General features: G+C 40.1%; 1 non-coding gene across 1 annotated transcript; it reads right to left on the bottom strand.

Moving 5' to 3' along the window:
• Positions 1–21450: 21450 nt before the first annotated feature.
• LOC145391302 (5S ribosomal RNA) lies at positions 21451–21569 on the bottom strand. Its single transcript, XR_013895816.1, has one exon. It is a non-coding gene; the product is annotated as a 5S ribosomal RNA (ribosomal RNA).
• Between the last annotated feature and the right edge of the window lie 273 nt (positions 21570–21842).

Below are 21842 nucleotides of genomic sequence, written 5' to 3'. Positions count from 1 at the left end.
AAATTAACCAAACTAATCCAATGCCACTTTACCTCTGTGTCCAGCCTCAGTTCTCACCAGCACTAATTCTGCTGCCACCACTAATCCACCTTACCAGACTAATCCAACTCACCAACATAAATCCAGCTTACCACACTAATCCAACTCACCAACATAAATCCAGCTTACCACACTAATCCAACTCACCAACATAAATCCAGCTTATCCAGACTAATCCAACTCACCAACATAAATCCAGCTTATCCAGACTAATCCAACTCACCAACATAAATCCAGCTTATCCAGACTAATCCAACTCACCAACATAAATCCAGCTTATCCAGACTAATCCAACTCACCAACATAAATCCAGCTTATCCAAACTAATCCAACTCACCAACATAAATGCAGCTTGTCCAAACTAATCCAACTCACCAACATAAATCCAGCTTATCCAAACTAATCCAACTCACCAACATAAATGCAGCTTATCCAAACTAATCCAACTCACCAACATAAATCCAGCTTATCCAAACTAATCCAACTCACCAACATAAATGCAGCTTGTCCAAACTAATTATAATCTAATTAATCCCTGCCTCATCTCGCACCGTCACATTATATCACACTAACTAAACATAACAAACTGGAATTCGCTGAACTAAATCTACGTATTTGATTTATGTACGAGAGTTGGACAGGAACGTGACTCAGTGTGTGTGTGTGTGTGTGTGTGTGTGTGTAATTCACCGGGTCGGTCAGGATCACTTGATGGCCGTGATCGTCAGCTTTTACCCTCCAGGAAGGGAGCTGAGAGCTTATATAGTCCGATCTAAGGGCAAGGCTGTGACCTTCACACACGCATACACCCGTCCCTTTGCTCAAGGGGGACAGTAACCACCCACTTCGTCAGTGAAACTTTTCGCAACCTGAGCGAGGTGCGAACTCCCGTCCACCAGTCGGCAAGCGGGAACGTTACCACTGCACCAGCGAGCGGTGTGTGTGTGTGTGTGTGTGTGTGTGTGTGTGTGTGTGTGTGTGTGTAATATGGTACTTATATAGTAACAGTGTTTTCAGTTGGCAAGGCGTGTAAGTTGCATTAAGCTTCAGATGCCTGCAGCAGGCCTGCTGTGTAAAGGAATCAGCCAGGGACCACACAGCCCCATTCCACCACTCTGTTACCTCCGCCTGCATTGCTCCCGTATCTTCCCTCGTGCACTATAATCTACCTCCCTCTTCCCGCTGCCCTGTTCACTAACACAGCTGTGGCTTCCTCCATCACACCCACATTGGTTTATGTGCCCTTTGTATAGGCTTTGTTATGGTTTGTAGTTCTTGCCTGTCTTCTGCCACGACTAATGTGATGGTTGATTAATTATGCTATTTTTTATATACCCTTCTTGTTATACTCATTCTTGCACGTAATACCGTCACTCCTAAGATTTATGCTCTTTATTCTCAGTATTATCCAGCGATTTTATTCACGTTAGTAAAAATAACTCGGATTTGAGGGATGTGACCCATGGAAAGAGACGAGTAACTTCTCAAAGTCTGGTGAATACATAGCGCAAAAATGGAACCATCTGAAACGCACACTATTATAGACAAAGTTTTCACTGTATTTCGCCAGTTGTAAATTTTCCTCAGACAGAGCTGGCAAGAGTGTTGCTTCATTACCTGTACAGTAGTCTTTATTGGCCCTTTTCCTGCCAGAGATCTCTTTTTAACTTAAAATAATTTGTTGGTGGCCTGAGCAGATGAAGGCCACGCCACCGGATTATATGAGCTGTTTACCACGAAGGGCTTTGGCAAGCTGATTATATTGGTGTGCTGGGAACATGGACAGGTTAATGGTGAATGATTTTGGTCCAGCCACTACGAGATTTAACCTAAACTGAATTACTTTGTCTTACCGTAGCAATAATATAATAAAGACTTCACTGCGGTGAAAAGACCATTAAAATTATATAACCTTGTCACCTTGAGGTTTTCCAAATGTATGTAAAACGTACCAAGTAGTTGAGACAATAATATGATTATACAATAGTCCTTTTATTGCCGATTTTAATGGAGACAGTTTCTATCCCGTTCACTACGACAGGTCTCCCCCCAAGTAACTAATATCACTTGGCACTTGCAAGAATATTATTTGTAAGTCGTCATGGCACTGAAGGAGTTAATGAAGACTGCTTTTAACTCCATCATTCTGAGATATTTTCCCTAATGTAAACGAAAATATCTGGCAGTATCAAGAAGAAAATAAACACAAAAGATATCGTAGAGAAAGTTGTCTGGATAGACAAATATAATAAATAAATAAATAAGTAGACATTACTGAAGAACGAAGAGTTGACCGAAACGACGCAAGACCGAGCCAGAGTGTGGCAGGAAACAGAATGGGATTTAAATTTGGTTAACACACTCGACCTTTCGCTGCGTTTGGTGCAATTGTATATGTATGTTTTTCTTTTCCCCTTTTCCTTTTTTACCCCAGGCGAACAACAGAATATTTGGTTCAAACGGGAAAACTTCTCTGCACATGCTGTCTTCAAAAAATATTTCGAGTAATCATTTTTCTGTTTTTGATATATCCAGATATTCCATCTAGGCTGACAGCAGAAAATTTTGCTCAGTAGAGAGTAATTCTGGGAGCCAAAGAGTTAACAGATCTTCCACAACATCCAAACTTCATTTACTTCTATGGTATTTTCTTTTTTTTTTCACTAATTCATCACCTCCGTCCACATCGTGTTTCCATCTCGTTTCAAATCTGAAACTCCTTAAGATGATGATTTATATTTTCACAACTTTTCTACCGCCAAAAAATTCAGTTCAAGGTATAAAGCATCAGTGCAACAAATGGTTTGAAATAATGTTTACTAATTCCTGCTTCTTAAAGTCACGGTCATCTTATTTTTTTACTGTTAACACTAATTAATATTACTTAGTTCAGGAGGGACTGCTTGTAGGGAATGAAGTGTGATGATATTAACGACTAATTCCACTAACATCACTACTGTATATTTTATACTCTAATGTGCTATCTCTCCATCGTCGGTGCTAATTTGTAACAATAAATTTAACCTAAAACATGATGCTAGACACGAGGAAATGGACTGGAAAGGATATATACTCGTACATTGCCGTAGTATTGTAGTTTTCTGCCACTGAGCTACATGAAATAAGCTGCAAAAAGACATAAATTTTGGCCAGGTTAAGATGAAAGAACTTTACCCAGTGCTGCCCACTCTCTGCTATAGTTCATTCACTTTAACTTGACACAAATTTTCACTCTTTTGCATCTTCTTTCACGTAGCTCAATGTCAGAAAGACAGTACTATGGCTCTACATCCTTTCTGCGGCACTTTTATATGACTAGCATCATATTCCAGTGTTAATCTTTTATTATAACTCGGCTATCACGATGAAGAGATAGCAATTTTAGGACAAGGTAAAGTGAACAGAGTATAGCATTTCTCTCTCTTGTTTCCACTACATTCTTGCTAGCGACTGATGATATTATTGATGGTAATTTATGATACTTCTCACACTGAAGGGCAGTATTATTAATGAGTCTATCCCTTGACAATATTACTCCCTCATACTGTTGTCTCATACTAGCCACATATCTCTTTGTCCTACTAAGATTATTTATTTCTTGTAGGATGATAATATTGCTGTATTTAACTGTTGCCACCGTTATACAATTAAACTAAGATTAAGAATAATAATAATCAGTTTGAAAATATCTCAATGAACTCTTGTTCAGCCTAATGACACCTTCATTAGTTTGTTCTTACATCCGTCAAACGATTTCATTCACCTTGGATTTAACCCCTTGTAATAAATGAAGGATGATGTTACTAACAAGTTTCTTCCCTGACGTCATTACTCTCTGTGGCTGTTCACTGTCCGCTTCTAAATAGTCTTTCTACTTAGAGAGTCTTTTTTCAGTTACAGGAAAAACTGTCAAGGAAGAGGTTAGAAATTGCCTATGAATGTTTTGAATATATTAGCGGTTCTTCACCGGCATCCTTAATGTTTAATACCGCTGACCCTGCACTGATAACCACTCTCCTTCTATCCCATATCATTCTTGGTATCGACAGGTAATTTCATGCAGCCTAGTAGTCCCTGGTGGTTGAAAAACGGCATTACTAAAGAGTCTCCTCGCTTACACCATTACCACCCTAAGCCGCTGACTGTAAGGTAATGAGCGGATCTGCCTCCCTTCCCACTATCACTGTTTAATGCGAACTCCTTAATGACTTGAGGGAAAGTAATGTATTGACTCACCTGATACTCGTGGCCTCACTGCATCTGGGGAGGAAAGGTAAATGCGAGTTAGATTATAGTTCGCGTGAATATGTATTGCATTTGAATGAAATTAGTTACATGTTAACTCCAAACTATTTTATTCAGCTTAGGAAAGACTTCTGAATATATTGGGTCAGATATAACATTAACTTCTCGATATTAGATTTACATCTTGACTAAATTAATTCATCTGGAAGAAGCAACAATAAAATGTGACGATACTGAAAGCAATTATCAACTATATACATACAAATTTACCTGTGCTAGCGGATTGTTGGGAAACCGTGTTCTTTTGTGGTGGTGGAATTAAAGTCTGGAATTAAAATTCTCTCTCTCTCTCTCTCTCTCTCTCTCTCTCTCATTATGCTGATGGATTAATGACAAACTTTTGGACTCTGCTAATGACAGTCATTGCTTCTGCTGTTCAACACGAGTCCTGTGATCTAAGCTAATCTGGGAACAATATCGCTTGGGTCTGGAAATTGTGGAAGAGAGAATCCAGGATGAGATTACTTTGATGTCAGAAGAGGTGGGGCGTGAAGAAGGCTGGTGACTGAAGCCTTTTTATTTAATTGTTTTCTTTATCTCTTCCTAATGGGTGAGGATCAGAAGGGCACATTTAATAGGAAATTGTCCCAACACAGGCAATGTTCAGTCTGGTCCATTTGCAATGTTTCTTCCTCTTCTTCACTTTTTTTACTTCGTCGTCATCGTCATCATCGTGATCTTTATCTTCTTAAAAAAAAATAAAAGAAACACCTCTGACAACTGCACCCACCTCCACCGTACCCACCACCCCAAACCCATCCCATGAGGTGTCCTTTGTCTGTGGCAACACTTCTATATACACCAGACACATCCCAAATACACACCACATGCACCTCAAACACACCCTACACGCACACCACACACCACCAACACCTTCAAATCCCTCAACACACCCACCAAATGTCTGATGCTCATAAAACTCTATGGTTGTAACTTGCCCATCCTGCGTAAAGGGGCAGAGACTTAATAAGTGGATGAGTGAGTGACACAGTTGGGGACACACATACTGAATTTTGGCAGCCCCTGTGTGAGGCAAAAATGACAATGTACAGGAAAACGCGTTGAGAAATAAGGCTCGGTTTAGAACGGTAGCGGATTCTCTCTCTCTCTCTCTCTCTCTCTCTCTCTCTCTCTCTCTCTCTCTCCACCGCAAAACACTTTACTCATCCAGTCAGACAAACACAACTGGAAGACTGAAAGAATGATAATAATAATAATAAAAAAAAAAAGAATCTGATGTGTTGATTGGGTAGCGGGTGTCCTGTTGCTGTCTCTTAGCCACTCTGCTTGAGAAGGTGCACAGCAAGAGGCAAGAGGAAGAGGAAGAGGAGTAGAAGGAGAAAAGAGGAAGAGGGAGGGAGGTATAAGGAAAAGGAAGAAAAAAGAAGAGAGAAAGAGATTAGCAAGAGGGAGAGAAAAGTAGGTGAAGGAGGGAGGTATAAGGTAGAGGAGAGGAGGGAGAAAGAGAAGGTATGAGGAAGAGAAAGAGGTAGGGAGGTAAAGGGAAGAGAAAGACAAGTGGAAGAGGGAGGGAGGTATAAGGGGGAGGGAGACAAATGAGGATGAGGAAGAGAGGGAAAAGGAAGAGGAAGAGAAGATGAGAAAGATGTATAAGGGAGAAGAATGGGAAGGAGGAAGAGGGAGGGGGGATAAAAGATGAATAGGAGAACTAAAAGATGAAGATGGGCGAGAGGAAAAGGAGGAAAAATAAGAAAGTGGAGGAGAGGGAAGAGAAGGACGACTAAAGATGAGAGAGGAAGGAAAGATGAAGTTGGAGGAAGGTGTGGGGATGAGGAAGAGGAAGAAAATTAGAGGATGAGAGGAAAGGGGAAGAAGAGTAAGAAGGTGGACGAGAGGGAAGAAGAAGACTGAGGAAGAGAAAGATATGGAAAAGGAAGAAGGCTTCTAGGAAGTGAAGAAGGAAGAGGAAGAAGACTAAGGATAAGGTACAGAAGGAAGAAGAAGAAAAGCGAAGAGGAAGAATACTATGGAAGAGGGAGGGAAAGAAGGGGAAGAAGACTATGGCAGAGGAAGAGCGAAGAGGAAGTGAGATAAGAGGAAAAATACCAAGGCAGAGGGGAAAAAAAGAAGAGGAAGGGAGAAAAAGGAAGAAGACTAGGGCAGAGGATGAGAGAGAAGAACAAAAAGGCTAAGGGTAGGAAAAGAGGGAAGAGGAAGAAGTCTAATCAAGAAGAAGAGAGGAAAAAAGACTAAAGCAGCAGAAAAGAGAGAACAGGAAGAAGATTTAAGCAGAGGAAGGAAGAAAAGGAAGATTAAGTCAAAAGAAGAGAGAGAGAGAGAGAGAGAAGATGGAGAAGACTAGGGCAAGAGAGAGTAAAGAGGAAAATTACCCAGCAAGGGAGAAGAAAGGGAAAAAGACCAAGGAGGAAGAAGAGATGGAAGGAAAAGAGGAATAAAAGAAGATGGAAGGGAGTGTAAAGAAGATGAGAGTAAAAACTACGAGAAAAGAAGGGCGAATGGGAAGAAAGAGCGGGAAGTTTACAAGAATGAAGAAGATAGAAGAAGATATGACTGGGAAAATACAAAGAAGAATAATGAAGGAACAATAGAACTGTCAGGAGAAGGAAGAGGAGATAGAAGAGAACGAGGATTATATGGACAGAAAGAAGAGAGGAAGAGGACTGACAACAGAAGAAAAGAGGAATGAGAAAGGGAAGAGAAAAGGAAGAGAAGAAGCAGCAGGAAGACAAACAGAAGGAAAGAGAAAGGGAACAGGGGAAGAGAATGAACAGCAGGAAGACAAAAAGAAGAGGGAACAAGAGGAAGATGAGGAGTAAGAAGTGTAGAAGATAGAGAAGAATCAGAGGGAAGAGGAAGACTGCTGCAGAAAGAAGGAAGAGAGGGGAGAGGATGACTGCTGAAGAAACAAGGGAGAGAGGGGAGGAGGAAAAATAAGGCGTACTAAAAAAAGTGAGAAGGGGTAGAGAAAGAGGAAGAGGGTTAGAAGAAATAAAACGTGAGGGAAGTAACAAGGAAGTGACACACGTGGAAAATTACTTCACGATGGAGAAGGAAGGGAGGAGGAAAAGAAAGAACAATAGAACAGAAGAAGATTACGTGAGAAATATAGCGGATTATGTTAGAAAAAATAACAAAACACAATTGTCTCTGCCTAAGCTCAATAAACTGTGTGATGGACGTAGTAAAAATATACTGAAAGATGTCACTGTACTGAAAAGAAACTGCAAAAGAAGAAGAATCATTAACAAGGTAGGCAGATACAAAAATAAAAATAAGATGAAGCGACTGTGCAGAAGACAAGAAACGAACAAGCAGAAAGAATGGAAAGATGATATTGTAGAAAAAAATTTATATCAAAAAATTCAGCAGTTGAGAAGAAAAGAAACAGCATGAGTGAGAGATAACGACAATTCGAAAGAGGAGTAACACAGAAAAGTGAATAGGGAAATTTTAAGTACAGAAAACATGGTTGAAGAACAAAGAGAATGAAATAACACAAAGAAATAGCAAGTGAAAAGGAAATGTGTCAAAAAGGAAAATTCTAAATAAAAATGGCAAATTATATATATATATACAATATTATATATAAATATATATATATATATATATATATATATATATATATATATATATATATATATATATATATATATATATATATATATATATAAAGCGTCAAAGAGAGTAGTAGAAGAAAAAAATGTGCCATAATGAAAAACAACAGGAACAAAAAATAAGCAAATGTATATATAACTGAGGCTTAGATGGCGAAAATTTGGATGAGATCCAAAATGGACAATGAGAACAAAGAAAGGAAAAATCTTGTAATATAAAGGAATGAAGAAACGATGAAACAATGTAAACTGAAGATGTAAAAAGGGAAGGAAAAAAAGAAGAAAGAATGAAAGGAAGCACTGATTTAGAAGAAGAGGAATGGTGAAGGTAATTTGCGGGTAGGTAAAATCACAAAAAATTAAAGATAAAATGAAAAGGTAGAAAATTATATAAGACAGACTAAGAGAAGTACGAGTGAAAGAAATTAAGAGAGAGAAAAAAAGGAAGAGATGCAAAACAAGACTATTACGTGATGAGGAAAATGAAAAATTGGAGGAAAGAAAGAAGCGATTACAAAATGGAATTGGAAGGAAGATTGTGGAAGAAAAGTGATGGAAGGGGGGGGAATGGGGTGGGGAGACAGAGAATAAGGAAAATAATTCGAGAAAGAAGAAGAAACTAACCTTATAAGAAAAATGATAAAACAAGAGGGAAGTGAACATACGTGAAAAGGAGGATGTGAATTTAGAAACGAAGGGAAAGATTTAAGCACTGGAGGAAAAAGAGATACAAAAGGGGGACGAAGAATATTACATGGAAGCGAGGGAGAGGAAGAGGAGTAGAAAAGGGAGACAAAAAGAAAATAAGAAATGTGACTTGTACGAGTGGTAAACAATTCAGACTAACGCTATGGCCGCAATGACCAAAATTATCTTCATGTCCATGAGTACAGGCGGGACATGAGTGCAATCGGGAAGGGCATTCAAAATACAGCCATCACAAGTTTGATACAACCCATTAGAATCGGGGTTCTTAACCGGTGGTCCATGGACCAGTGGTGGTCCATGATCTATTTCTTCGTGGTCCACAGAAGGATAGAAAGCGATGATAATTTTAAAAAATTATCGGTCATTTTCTGTACCTTATCTCAAAGTTGCGTGTCTTAATCTGGCAACTCCAATACCATATCCTTAGCATACCCAAGCCAGTCTACGCTCTTCACGCTAACTGCAAAAGACACAACACCGATGTAAGTTGATGCTGAACCTAACCTTATATTTGCCCTTTCAACCACTCATGTCAAGTTTCTCATTAACTTTATTCGCTGTTAACTCGAGCTGCCTCCTTCCTCCCAGTTTCTTCCCTTCCAACTTATTCTTTTTGCTCTAACCTCACTCCTTCTCCTCTCATCATCCGTCCTCCATTTCTCACCTTCTTACAGATTTCTCTCACTTTCCTTTCCTCTCTCTTGAGAGCCGCATTTTCTTTCCCTGCTCCTCCTTCTTCAGAGATAACGGACTTCTCTCCTTTCACCCTTCACCATTGTCATTTCACACGTTCTTTCTCTTATTAAAAGACGAATACGGTTCTGTATAAATATTTGTTGTTTTTGTTCAGATTTTTATATGAATAATAAAGTCACTGGTAATTTCGTATTCTAATCGTGTTGTTTACTATCGTCTTCCGCTAGTAAGAATTTCCGTTCACTGTTTGTTCTTGAATTTCATTTGGAGTTGATAAAATAAAGATTTACAGACGAGTGGCTCACAGTTACAACCTGTTTGTTTAAGATGTCCACAAATACACAAAAATTAAGAACACCTGCACTAGACACTGATAGAAAAAAAATGATAATAATTATACGCGCCTGTGTCGCTAACTCATATCATAGTGGAGGCAGTCAGTCAGTTAGGGAGGTAGGTTGTTAGGCAAAGAGGTATGTAGGTAGGTAGGTAGGTAGGTAGGCAGACAGGCAGGTTGGCAGGCAGGTAGATAGGGAGATGGGTACAGAGGTAGGTCGGTAGGCATGCAGGCAGGTAGGCAGGCAGATAGATAGGTATGTAGGTAGACAGGTAGATAAGTAGGCAGGAAGAAAGACAGGAGGGGAGACAAAATGTGAAGTATGTTGGGAAGCAGCCAAGGAGGTAGGTAGGCAGGCAGGGGAGCTGGTTCGTTGGTAAGCAGGAAAGTAGGTAGGGAGGTAGGTGGGTAAACAGGTAGGTAGACTGGGAGGTGGGTAGTGAAATAGGCAGACAGGCTGATAAGTAGGCAGGAAGGTAGGCAACGAGGTAAGCAGGCAGGTCGGCAGGGAGGGTAAATGGTGATATGGGTAGGTAGGTAGATCGGCAGGGAGATAAGTGGTGAAGTAGATAAGAAGGTAGCCAGGGATGTGGGTAGACAGGTAGTATGGTAGGTAGGAGGGTAAGTAGGTAAGGAGGCAGGTAAGAAGGGAAAAGCAACAATAAGCGTAGGTTAATTGTTTATCTGCTAAAGGAATAATATGCAGCTTAATACTTCCCGGTTGAAGGATCACATTGGCTAACAGAGTGGCTGCAAAACCTAAGATCATCGCATAATAAAGAATCCGCTATACGCCAGGCATCGCAACATGAAGCTGTAGTTCAGTCACTTTAACATGAGCCAGATTTTTGTCCTTTTGTAGTTTATTTCACGTAGTTTAATGGCACAAAAGTTTATACTGTGGCACTACATCCTCTCTGTAGTACTTCTTCGTCACTAGCATCATATTCTGGTGTTAGTTTATTGTTATAACTCAGCATTCTAGATGGAAGGATGGCAATTTTAGGTCAAGGTAAAGTGAAGAGTACATTATGTCTAGGCTATAACCTGACGCCGTAACCCTAAAGAGGTTGGCCACGAACAGATCGCCTCCACGCCCCCCTGGCGACAGCCATCAAGATGCCCTCTCTCCACGTCACAACACCCTCATTTTTATACTTCTCCACCCCTTTCCAACACCTCATCCTTTGCCATCCTCTCCCACTCTTTCCCTCCAAACCATCCTCAGTGTCCCTCGCCACCTCCCCCTACTATGGCGGTACCAATCTTAAGTGGCGGTTTGGGTGGGGCACGAACCTCTGTACAGTGGTGCCACGTGTTCCATACCCGCTATGTGAACGGCTCTGATATATGTAATAGGCATCACAATAAGATAAACACATAAGAATGTAATGGTAACGTGTGTATTATAATATATGAAAGAACAGTAAACTGATTATGCGTAAGATATTTATACGGCAATACAGAAACGTGGCATAATTATTTCACAGCGTTGCTTTAAAAAAAGTAGTCACTTTTATTGGCTGTTACCGTCTTTCTGGGGTTGGTAATAATGTCACAATTATGATTATAAGATAATGTGCAGGAATATAAGCAAATATATGCCAGTTTCTTAATTAAAAAATATATATACACTAAACCCTCGTGAGCGGCAACACTCACACACCCCCAGTCCGACCTGGTCATCTGTGAGGGATAGAGGATTAATAGGCCTGTTTGGGAACACCTCTTAAAAAAAACGCGCCAAGACTTTAACCTCCTGGGTGGTGTGGAAATAAAGTCAGATTTACAATATGTACATTATAACGTAAAAGAAAATAACCAAAATGTATCCTAAAATACCACAGACGAGAGAGAGAGAGAGGGGGGGGGGGAGGCAGACCAGGGGCAGTGTTGAGTGCAGCTGAGTGAGAGATGGAGGAAGGGAAGGAAGGAAGGAGGGAGAGAGTGAATGAAAACAAATCATGGCGCCACAACAACGAGGTCATCTGGCGCCATATGTAAAACAATAATATTTTTAAACATAATTAGATATAATAAAAACAAAATAAAGAAATGAAAGCACAAGTTTATAAGTCACTCATAAAAGAAACAAAATTGACGCACATCTCCCCCAGGAGAGAGAGAGAGAGAGAGAGAGAGAGAGAGAGAGAGAGAGAGAAGGCAGGCAAGGGGCAGTGTTGAGTGCATTGTCAAGCTGAGGGAAAGATGAAGGGAGGGAAGGAAGGAGGGCGAGAATGATTGAATGAAAAAGCGCCGTAACACCGAGGTCACCTGGCGTCATATTTAAAACAATAATATAATAAAAAAACAAAAAGAAATGAAAGCACAAGTTTATAAGACATAAAAGAAACAAAATTCCCTAGGGTGATGCACACCCCCCAGGAGAGAGAGAGAGAGAGAGAGAGAGAGAGAGAGAGAGAGAGAGAGAGAGAGAGAAAGAGAGAGAGGCATCGCGATATGGAAAACGTGGCAACACTGTACAGAGGTTCGTGCCCCACCCAAACCGCCACTTTAGAATGGTACGACCATAGTTTCACTAACATACACTGTCCTAGTAAGTCTCATTTTGCACTTTCGCTCTTCACCTGCTAACCATCTCATTGTGTCTATACTTTACAATTTCCAGCACATCCACGTCTACTCTAAAACGCTCCAAACTTTAATGTCTGTTTGTCCACGTAGCCACACATGTTACTCACAAGTAACTCATTTCCACTTCTCTGACACCTGCTATGTATCTGTCCAGCAGAGACAAAGCTTCACTTCTGTACGTTAAAGCAGCCATCACAGTTCTGTCCTCCAACAGTTTTTTTCCTTCCATAGTCATCTCACTTTCCCTTGACAAAAAGACGGCGAGAGAAAAAGATAGGGATACTGGGAGAGAGGAAAGAAGAATAATGAAAGGAAGAAACAAACTAATAAACGGAGGGAGGGGGAGAAGACTTATACGGAAAAGAAGGAAAGGAGGAAGAGAAAAACGGGAATGAATAGGAGGGAATATGGGAAGAGGAGAAGCAAGAGTAATGAAAAGAAGGATTTTAAAAAGGAGAAAAAAATCTTGTACACAAATATAGGAAAGGAGAAAGACATATAAGGGAATGAAAAGGAGGAAGAGTGTAGTTAAAAAGAAAGGGGCAAAGGAAAGAAGACAATCAGGGGAATAAAGAAGAAAAAAATAATGGGAAAAGAGAACTCGGACAAGAATAGCTGTAAGAATCTGAACGAAAGATGAAAAAGAAAAGAAAGAAAAGGCAACGAAGAAAGAGACGAGAGGAAAGGAAAGAGGCGAAAGCATACACAAAGAAGACATATGAAGAGGAGAGAATATGCGAGAATACGAAGAGGAGGAAGAGATGATGGAGGTTGAAGTGATGAGAATATATATATATATATATATAATGTTCCGGTGAGTCTACAAAATCACCGATTTTGCAGACTCACCAGTTAGTTTGTAAACTCACCGAGAATCCGGTGACATTTCGAAATTACCGTCAGTGTTCGGTTATTCTGCAAAATTAAAGAAAAATCGGTGATTTTGTAAAAGTAATATTTTCTCGGCGAATTTGTAAACTCGCCAAAAAATAGCTGATTTTGTAAAGTAACTGATCACCTCGGCGAGACTGCAGCCTTCAGACAGGCTCGGGTATTTTGATAAATCAATAGTATATTATAATGATCCGATTTCTGCATGTTTGTTGACTGGTTTGTTACCGTAACAAAAACGGCACAACGTAGCACATTTTTTGTTAAAGCAATGTAAATGCTCTAACTTGAAGAAGAAAGCAATTTCCAGTCCAATCAGGCCACCGGTTCCCGAGTTATGACTCACTTTCGGCCTTTTGACATCGAGTGGAGGCAGCCGAAGGCGGCCTTTAAGCGAGTTCTAGTAATTATGAGGATCCTCCGAATAGGTGGAAGAATGAATGAAGCTATTAGTTTGTGTTCGTTGTACTATTTTTTTCACTAACAGTTCAATCTCTGACCGTACGTTACCGGGATAATACATATCGTTCATTCTTGTTCTTACACTCAGAGCCTCACTTGCACTGACTTTTGCACAGGCAGTTATTCTTAAAGCATTTGCAACGTTGTCATACCCTTTCCCTAATTTCCCTGAACATTTCTTGTTGGCAAATTATCGGCCATTCTCTGACCGTAAGATATGAGGGACTCCTTTATTGCAGAATACGTCCACCAGGTAGAAGGTAACCTACCCTCGCTCCCCCGAAAAAAAAAAAAAAAAAAAATGAAAATTCACATTTGGCAGTTCGGAATCCAAACCAACTACTCATACCTATATAAAAGGCATTTTATTATATGAAAGCATAACAATCAAGAAAACTGCCATAGTATGTTACATACCTGGCATCGTGAGTTCATGTTTTTTCAATGTATTGTCTTGACCACCAAAGACTTGCAGAGATTGCCCCTTCAATTGTCATTCCTCACAGGAATGTACAGTCGGCCTAAGAAGTGACGGCGGAGTGTTCAGAAGTTTTCGGTCAGCGATAGTGCACATACTCTTGCTTATATCTCTACGAGGTGAAACCTAATACGTAAAACTGTTACAAAAATTAATAAATCAATGCTAAAGTACCTGTTTATTTCAAAACTGTGGGAAGCAGTTCGTTAGTCACGATAATAGGAAATCCTAAACGGAACTAATTGAAATTTCACAACTATCGCTCAGGGACAGTCAGGAATAATTTGTGGAGTTCAAGTCTAGTATGGTAACACGCAATAATTTCATAGTAGCGTAAGAATGAACAAAAGGGTGCTTCAATAAACAATTAAAATTAATAATTATTGTTTGTAAAATAATTTCCGTTACAATACTAGGGAATAATTTAAAGTCATTTATTTCCGTTTCCAAAGTCTTCATGGACGACGACAGAAAGCGGGAAGGCGGCGCAAGCCAGTAAGCTATTTTAAATGTTTTGATCAACACGCACGAAAGGAGATAACATTTACTCAAAGATATGAAGTTATTACACTGCCTTTGGCCAGTTTTCCATCAAAAAAAATATCTGGATTATTTAACATATGTCAGAGGGCTATCGGTGAAAGACGTATAAAAAAAGAACCTCGAAATTTGCCTAGAGTCAGAGCTCCTTGCAGAATGCCAACTTCTGTCATAGTCTGATATCCTCAGTACATAATCGATTAGCAAGAGTAATAAAATCCAGAGGTTCATAAACAAATCATTAAGTTCAAAACTTCCAAATCTGCATTTTCTGTTCAGCAGGACATTACAGTTTATTTAAAAAGACAGATATTAAGGTTAAAAGATGGAGTTAAGAGTGCGTGCTTTTGCATTGCAAAAGTTTATGAACTCATGTTTTGGTCCTGTTTATTGCCTAGTGTAAGAAAAAAAGGCAGAATCTGTCATACCTCCTTACAAGTAAAAATAATTTTGCATCAGTTGGGAATAAAGTTGCTAATTATAATTATTATTGGCGAGAGAAAGACGGAAAAAAAGGTAGTACGGTCTTCCTGCTACCGCAGGTAGGGCATCATTACGAATAATAATTTCATTATGGCATCCTTATTGTTGCTGTTTCATCACCATAGCATTTGAAAATAAGGCAGTGTATTGCAGTCACAAGAATTTTTCTTAACTGGTCTTCAAAACTAGAGCATCTGTACTTGAAAACATGGGAAACAAATAAATCGGAACACAGAGTTATAGGCCTACTACCCACCACGCGCGGAGTAATACATTTCACATTCATTCAAATCGGGAAAGGTAACTATATAAGTGTTAACTTCTAATATATCACTGCCTCCTGTTATTCATTTTACATCATTCTTGGCGTGATATAATATCTATTTTATTTGATATGAAGTGATGAAGGCATTGAATATTTACCTTATATTCACTGTTTCATTGAACGTATGGCACTGCAGAGTGACCGAAGCAATCTGAAACTCTGCCATCACTTCTTGGGGCGACTGTACATATGACCTTATCTGTGCCAAGGTGATATTTGTATACTTCTCGCACGCTCATTTATAAAGGGTATTCCTTCCTGCATGTTAATTAGCGAGGTGAATAGCGTGTACTGTGTCAAACAGGTCTCTGACACAGTTACAGCGAAGACCGTTTCCATATCTAAAGAGTGTTTGCTTTGTTGTTTCATCGACGAAATTTCCATAATGCCATATTTAGCCAGAAGATAATAACCCTTGTTTATCTTCAAATTAGAATTTTCAAATTCCTTCATTCGATCAACAAAATACTTGTGCTTACTCCTTTGCATTAAACTAGATGTATTACTTGACTTGCCCCTTTCTGCTTCAGCCAGAGCCAAAATTTTCTCTTCTTTCATCCATATTTGAGCTGAGGGAAACGATCCAAGACACAATATACTCGTATGACACTGTTCATGATAAAGAGAGCGCTGGGCTACACACCTCAGGGTAACCTAACTACCTCACTGAAGCAGGTTACTGGCTATGTAATGTGGCACGACCTTATGATACGGCACTGGTTAAGCCAGGGTTTCACACCAGCCATTTCACTCATTTCTTCAACTGTTGGTATCTTTGGCAAACCTACTGACTAGAATGATGGCGGTTTAGCAGAAATCCCGAGCTTGTTAGCAGCTTCCTCAAACTTACTTACTAGAATACTGGTGATGTCTCAAAACACTCCAGCCTGAAGATTTTGTGGACTCAGCGAGAAGGTGATCTGGGAGAGAGAGAGAGAGAGAGAGAGAGAGAGAGAGAGAGAGAGAGAGAGAGAGAGAGAGAGAGAGAGAGAGAGAGAGTAAAATCGCAATAAGATGCAGAGAGGATGAAAAGAAGAGATTAATGAAAGGGATTTAGGAACAGAAAAATCAGATGAGAAAACGGAGGCATGAGAAGTTGTAAAGGAAAAGGTGGAGAGGAAGGAGGAGGGGGACGAGGAGGGAAAACTATTTTATTTTCCATTCCAGTAGTTATTTTCCATTCCAGTAGTTGTCCATTGGTCACCTTACACGGGGAAAATTGAGAGAGAGAGAGAGAGAGAGAGAGAGAGAGAGAGAGAGAGAGAGAGAGAGAGAGAGAGGAAAAACGAAATAAGACGCAAAGAGAAGGAAAAGGAAAGATTAATGAAAGAGGTTTAGGAGCAGAAAAATTAGAAGAGAAAACGAAGGTAAGAGAAGTTGTAAAGGAAAAAGTGGAGAGGGAGGAGGACGAGGGAGATATGTTTCCTTTTTTATTCCAGTAGTTAGCCATTTGCCACCTTACAAGGGGAAAAATTGAGAGAGAGAGAGAGAGAGAGAGAGAGAGAGAGAGAGAGAGAGAGAGAGAGAGAGAGAGAGAATTATTCCATACTTTACACTGCCTTTGACGCAACCGATTATTTTGACGTTGTGACTACGCAGATGTTCGTAAGGCTGACCTTGAGAGAGAAACTGTAGAAGTTGATACAGTAGAAGAATTGTGGAATGGGGGTTTGCTGAGGTGTGGCATTGGCGAACTGCATTGGCTAAATAATTAACACAGATGATGTATTTTGTTGACTTAATGTTCCTGTCTGTATACAATGCACAACTGAGTTTTATTTTTATTTCTTTGTGGTAAATGAGTCAGTAGTAGCTATATCTAAATTACCTCGTCCAAAACTTTCTTCAAAGGTAAATATTAATCATCTGGAGGTACCAAGAATGAAATATCGAATACTTCAATGGACTAAAGAAATAAATTACGCACATCTATTGCTTTTTAAATCTAATATTCAGTATATGATGGCAAAGTATTGGGGAGTGTGTATGAACGATTAGGAAGTCATATGAGAGCGCCTGTGTGTGTGTGTGTGTGTGTGTGTGTGTGTGTGTGTGTGTGTGTGTGTGTGTGTGTGTGAAGGAATTTGAAAATGAGAGGTTTCGTAATTAGTGCAGTGACATCTACAAAGCAATTTTGTCAGGAAGAGACAAGCACCAGTTGGGTTCAGTCTCGCGCCTCTGACAACTTCCTCAACTACTTGCTCATCAGGTCTGGCTGACAACTTGGCGGGGACAAGAACTTACCCAGACTTACTGAGGGAGACACAGCAAGTTGTAATGGGAGAGGTGGAGTGGTCCAGCCCATGTTATGGTCATGTCGGGTCTGTACCCTATTGCCGGGAGATTTGGAGGCATTTTAAGTCTTTCCCTTACCATTTTCTACGAATTTTTCGTTAATGCACTCAGAATTTTATCTTTAGTCATGTTAAGTTTGGTTTTTGCTGTGTTGTGACAATAAGGATTTGTAATATATTTCCGCGACAGATGTGTACTACTATTCATTATTTCACTGGTGGGAGGTGGTGGCTACCATCATCCACTCACTTAATGTAATGCTGCCTATTTCATTCAACTTTATCATTTTTTTTTATTTGCTCTCCTGTTTTTCAGTTTCTCCCTTCTTTCCTTTTCAGGTGGTTTTACATTGAGTGACAAGCCTAATGGTGTCCTGTAAGCCAGGAAACCATTTTTAACGCTGAGTGGTGACCATATAACCAACCCATAGGCTAAGTGTTCCCTCCTTGTCAACATGTGGGTTGGCGGAGGGTTAGTGCCCCTTCCCTGTAAAACAACTAACTCGAAGACAAATGGCCACCGGTTTCAGGCTTCTGGCGTCTAGCTAGAGAGAGAGAGAGAGAGAGAGAGAGAGAGAGAGAGAGAGAGAGAGAGAGAGAGAGAGAATTCATTTCAGTTCTCTTCTGAAAGTTGTTTACCGTTAATCCCTTCGGTAAATTCGGCTCCTAGTGTGTTAAGATTAGCAGGACTTCTGTTCCTCTCCTCCTACTGAAAGCTACGACTGTATATATTTCATCTTAATACTCTCTTGAACGCTGTTTATCTTCAGTCATGTTAGTAAGTTTCGGCTCCTACTGTGAATTAAAAAGCGTTCTGTTGCCCTTCTCTTGCCGAATTATATTACTATACATATTTCTCTCTGACACCCGCTTGCCTGTTGTTTATGTACCAATATGAAATGAATCAACACTTGTATATACAGACCTGCCACATAATGAAATAAACTGGCAAGAAATACGTATGCTAAAGGAGGCTTTCTGTCACCTTTCCTTGACTGTTTTCATTAAGTATACTCCTTACTTTTCTTTTTAATGTTGTTAATCTGTTGAGCATCTGCTTGGCATTACAACCGACGAAAAAAATCTCATACAGGAGGCTATTAATGAGCCTTATGAGTTAATAAACTGAACAGGAAGCTGCTTAAAGAGCCACGAAGGATGACAAGATGATGTCAACTAATGCCTAGTGATTACACGTGGACCATTAACAAAAACAATTAATTCTGACAAAATCCCAATCTTCTCACAGGATACAACCCGCAACAGCTAAGGATACATCAAGGCGCCAAGGTATTCCGCTGGGTGAATAGGGAGAAGGGCGAAACATACTTTTCCTTAGAGTCTGTCAGGCCTGAGAGCATCATAATGAGATTCTTCCAGTTTTGTTCTGGCCGTGTTATAAATCACAAGCCCCCACTGATGATGAGAATGTGGCCCTGAAATGTATGACTAGACTTACTGAGAGAGAAAGAGAGAGAGAGAGAGAGAGAGAGAGAAAGAGAGAGAGAGACTGTCTAAATACAATTATATAAAATGTTAATCAGCGTCGATACCTGCATAAAGATGACTTCATCTCTCTCTCTCTCTCTCTCTCTCTCTCTCTCTCTCTCTCTCTCTCAGTGAGATGACGTGCGGGGATGGTTGGGTGGGTGGAACGAGGGTTTGTGTTGAAGACTTGGAATTATCATCTTCAGCCCTATGACGCGTACTGTGTGTGTGTGTGTGTGTGTGTGTCAAGAGGATAAGCAGTTCTTTTTTCTACCGATACTGGAACCGTGATGTATGCAAATGCATCGTGTGTTAGTTTTGCTATAATATCAGTCTCTATCAGATTGACTACACATCCGTCAGTAACAATGTCTCGAGGTAACTGTAGTGTTGTCTGAGAATATTAACTGAAATCTTCCTTCCCTGCTCGTGTGTCGTGTCGTCAGTGGAATGAACCAGCTTCGTTGCTGGTTCTACACGGAGCTGGTGGGGGGTTCGGTTCGGTGCCTCAAGACAGGGTACAACGTGCTAACCTGTAACCAACCCGGGTGTACCACAAATTCATGGTCTAAATAGTACGAAGGTTTATACACGCAGTGTTTACGTCTACGCACTTACCGAGTGGTTACCTTGCTCCAGGAACACTGTCACGGTAGCCTAACACGCTCCTGCGGAAACACCAGGAGCTGCACCTCCTCACTACAGGCTTCAGAGCTCAACTAGCACAGCGTGAGATAAGATAGGGGGAGGCCCATGAGGGAGGAGGGAGCAATGGTTTTAGTAGATGTCCACAGCAAAAATTTCTTCCCACAAAATATCAAACATTTCCCATTTTAATCAATAGTGATAATTTTCAAATCGACTTGCTGATATAACCGGTAGTTTTCAGTATGATCAAATAGGCTAATTTCTTTAACTTAGTTCATAAGTACTTCAAAGGAGTACAGAGGACGGCAAACAGCAGCAGCCCTAATGACCCTTTCGGGGTGTTTGTTAACAGACAAGACTGACAGCGTTGCCGTAATATCCACACTGGCTCTGACGTCACAGTTTCACACGTCCTCGTTTACTGACCAGGATGACAGAGAATGTGATGTCGGCACAATTAACAAGATATGGATTGAATATCAGTCCTGCAAGACAGCATAATTATTAATGATGAATTCGACCTGTTTTGATTTAAGTTTAGGGACATTATATTGGCTGAGATATTTATTACCAGCAAATATATATATATATATATATATATATATATATATATATATATATATATATATATATATATATATATATATATATATATATATATATATATAACCAAGAGACAAGTAAGTGTATCCACATCCAAATTTTCTAGCAGATCAGCTGAATACGACCCACAAAGTTGTTTATGCAGCTCCTTAACAAACATTTCAAAGTAAGTGTGGACTGCTAGTGGTTGGCATGTGCCTTGTATATAAATAACTGGTTAAGTAATTTACTATATAGCAGTAATGGTACCGCCGGGTGGTCGCATGTACAGAGTGTTCCACAACGTATTCTTTGTTTTAAATGACAATATTACAAACAAACGTTACATATTCATTGGTTGAACTATGAAGGACCTGAATAACAATGCATGTTAATGCCTCCCAACTGTGTTAACACCACCTTTACTGAAAAGAAAAATAAACGAACGAGTACGGTGGAAATATTTTCCACACTGGTGTGGAATGACATCGCTCAGTCCAAGCGGGCTGCATGCCCGTCACTCATTTTCATTTTTTTCCAGATTAGCAGACGAAATTCCACAAAACGGCAGCACTACCTATGATATCCAATTCTATAGGCTTAAAGATAGTAAGGCAAGAAGGCTTCCTCCCCCTTCCCACCAAACCCTCCAGCCAGAGCCTGCTGGAAAAGAGAAAGACCACCAAGCAGCAAAGAAAAACTGCCAAGAAAATTTCAAACGAAAAGACTGAGGAAAAAACAATAATAATTAGTTTTGATTATTTCACGGAAAGAGGCAACAGTATTTGAAAGGTTTTCGGGCTGAACGAAGCCCACCAACGCCTTTGGTTCACAGAATACGGGTTAGCTGTGGCATCATTCATTCATTCATTGCCAGACGCCATGTATCCCAAACGGGGTGGCCCAGGGCTTAGAGTTAATTGTTTTGCAGGGAGGGGCACCAATTCTCCACCAACCCCACTTGACACGTAGGGAGAACGTTATGCCAACAGCATCTGGTGTTCCCAGGCGGTCACCCATCCAAGTACTAACCAGACCCAACGTTGCTTAACTTCGCTGATCGGACGGGAAGCGGTGTACTCAACGTGGCATGGCCGTTACAGTGATACAAAAGTTTGTCAACTTACACTGCTGTACTGCCCGGAAGCGAACGGACGTGGCTGAACGATAGTCACTGAGCAGGTTCACTGTTACTCACCTACTTCAGTAATGCTTAGTTTATTTCACCACCGATTTTGTCAAACAAGTTCATCTCATGACACCTGTGAAAATTAACGTAATCACGGGGAAAATATTACCTTCCAGCTGGGTTATTAATTATTAATATTTTTCTTTAATAGTGGGAAGAAATGTAATATTGTGAATCGTGGCTAAT

Source organism: Coenobita brevimanus, chromosome 17 (assembly GCF_032717465.1).
Source record: "Coenobita brevimanus isolate Jiangsu-jjx chromosome 17, ASM3271746v2, whole genome shotgun sequence".
Taxonomy (NCBI): Eukaryota; Metazoa; Arthropoda; class Malacostraca; order Decapoda; family Coenobitidae; genus Coenobita; species Coenobita brevimanus.
The sequence above is the reverse complement of the archived record's forward strand: the minus strand, read 5'-3'. Positions and strand labels throughout refer to the sequence as shown.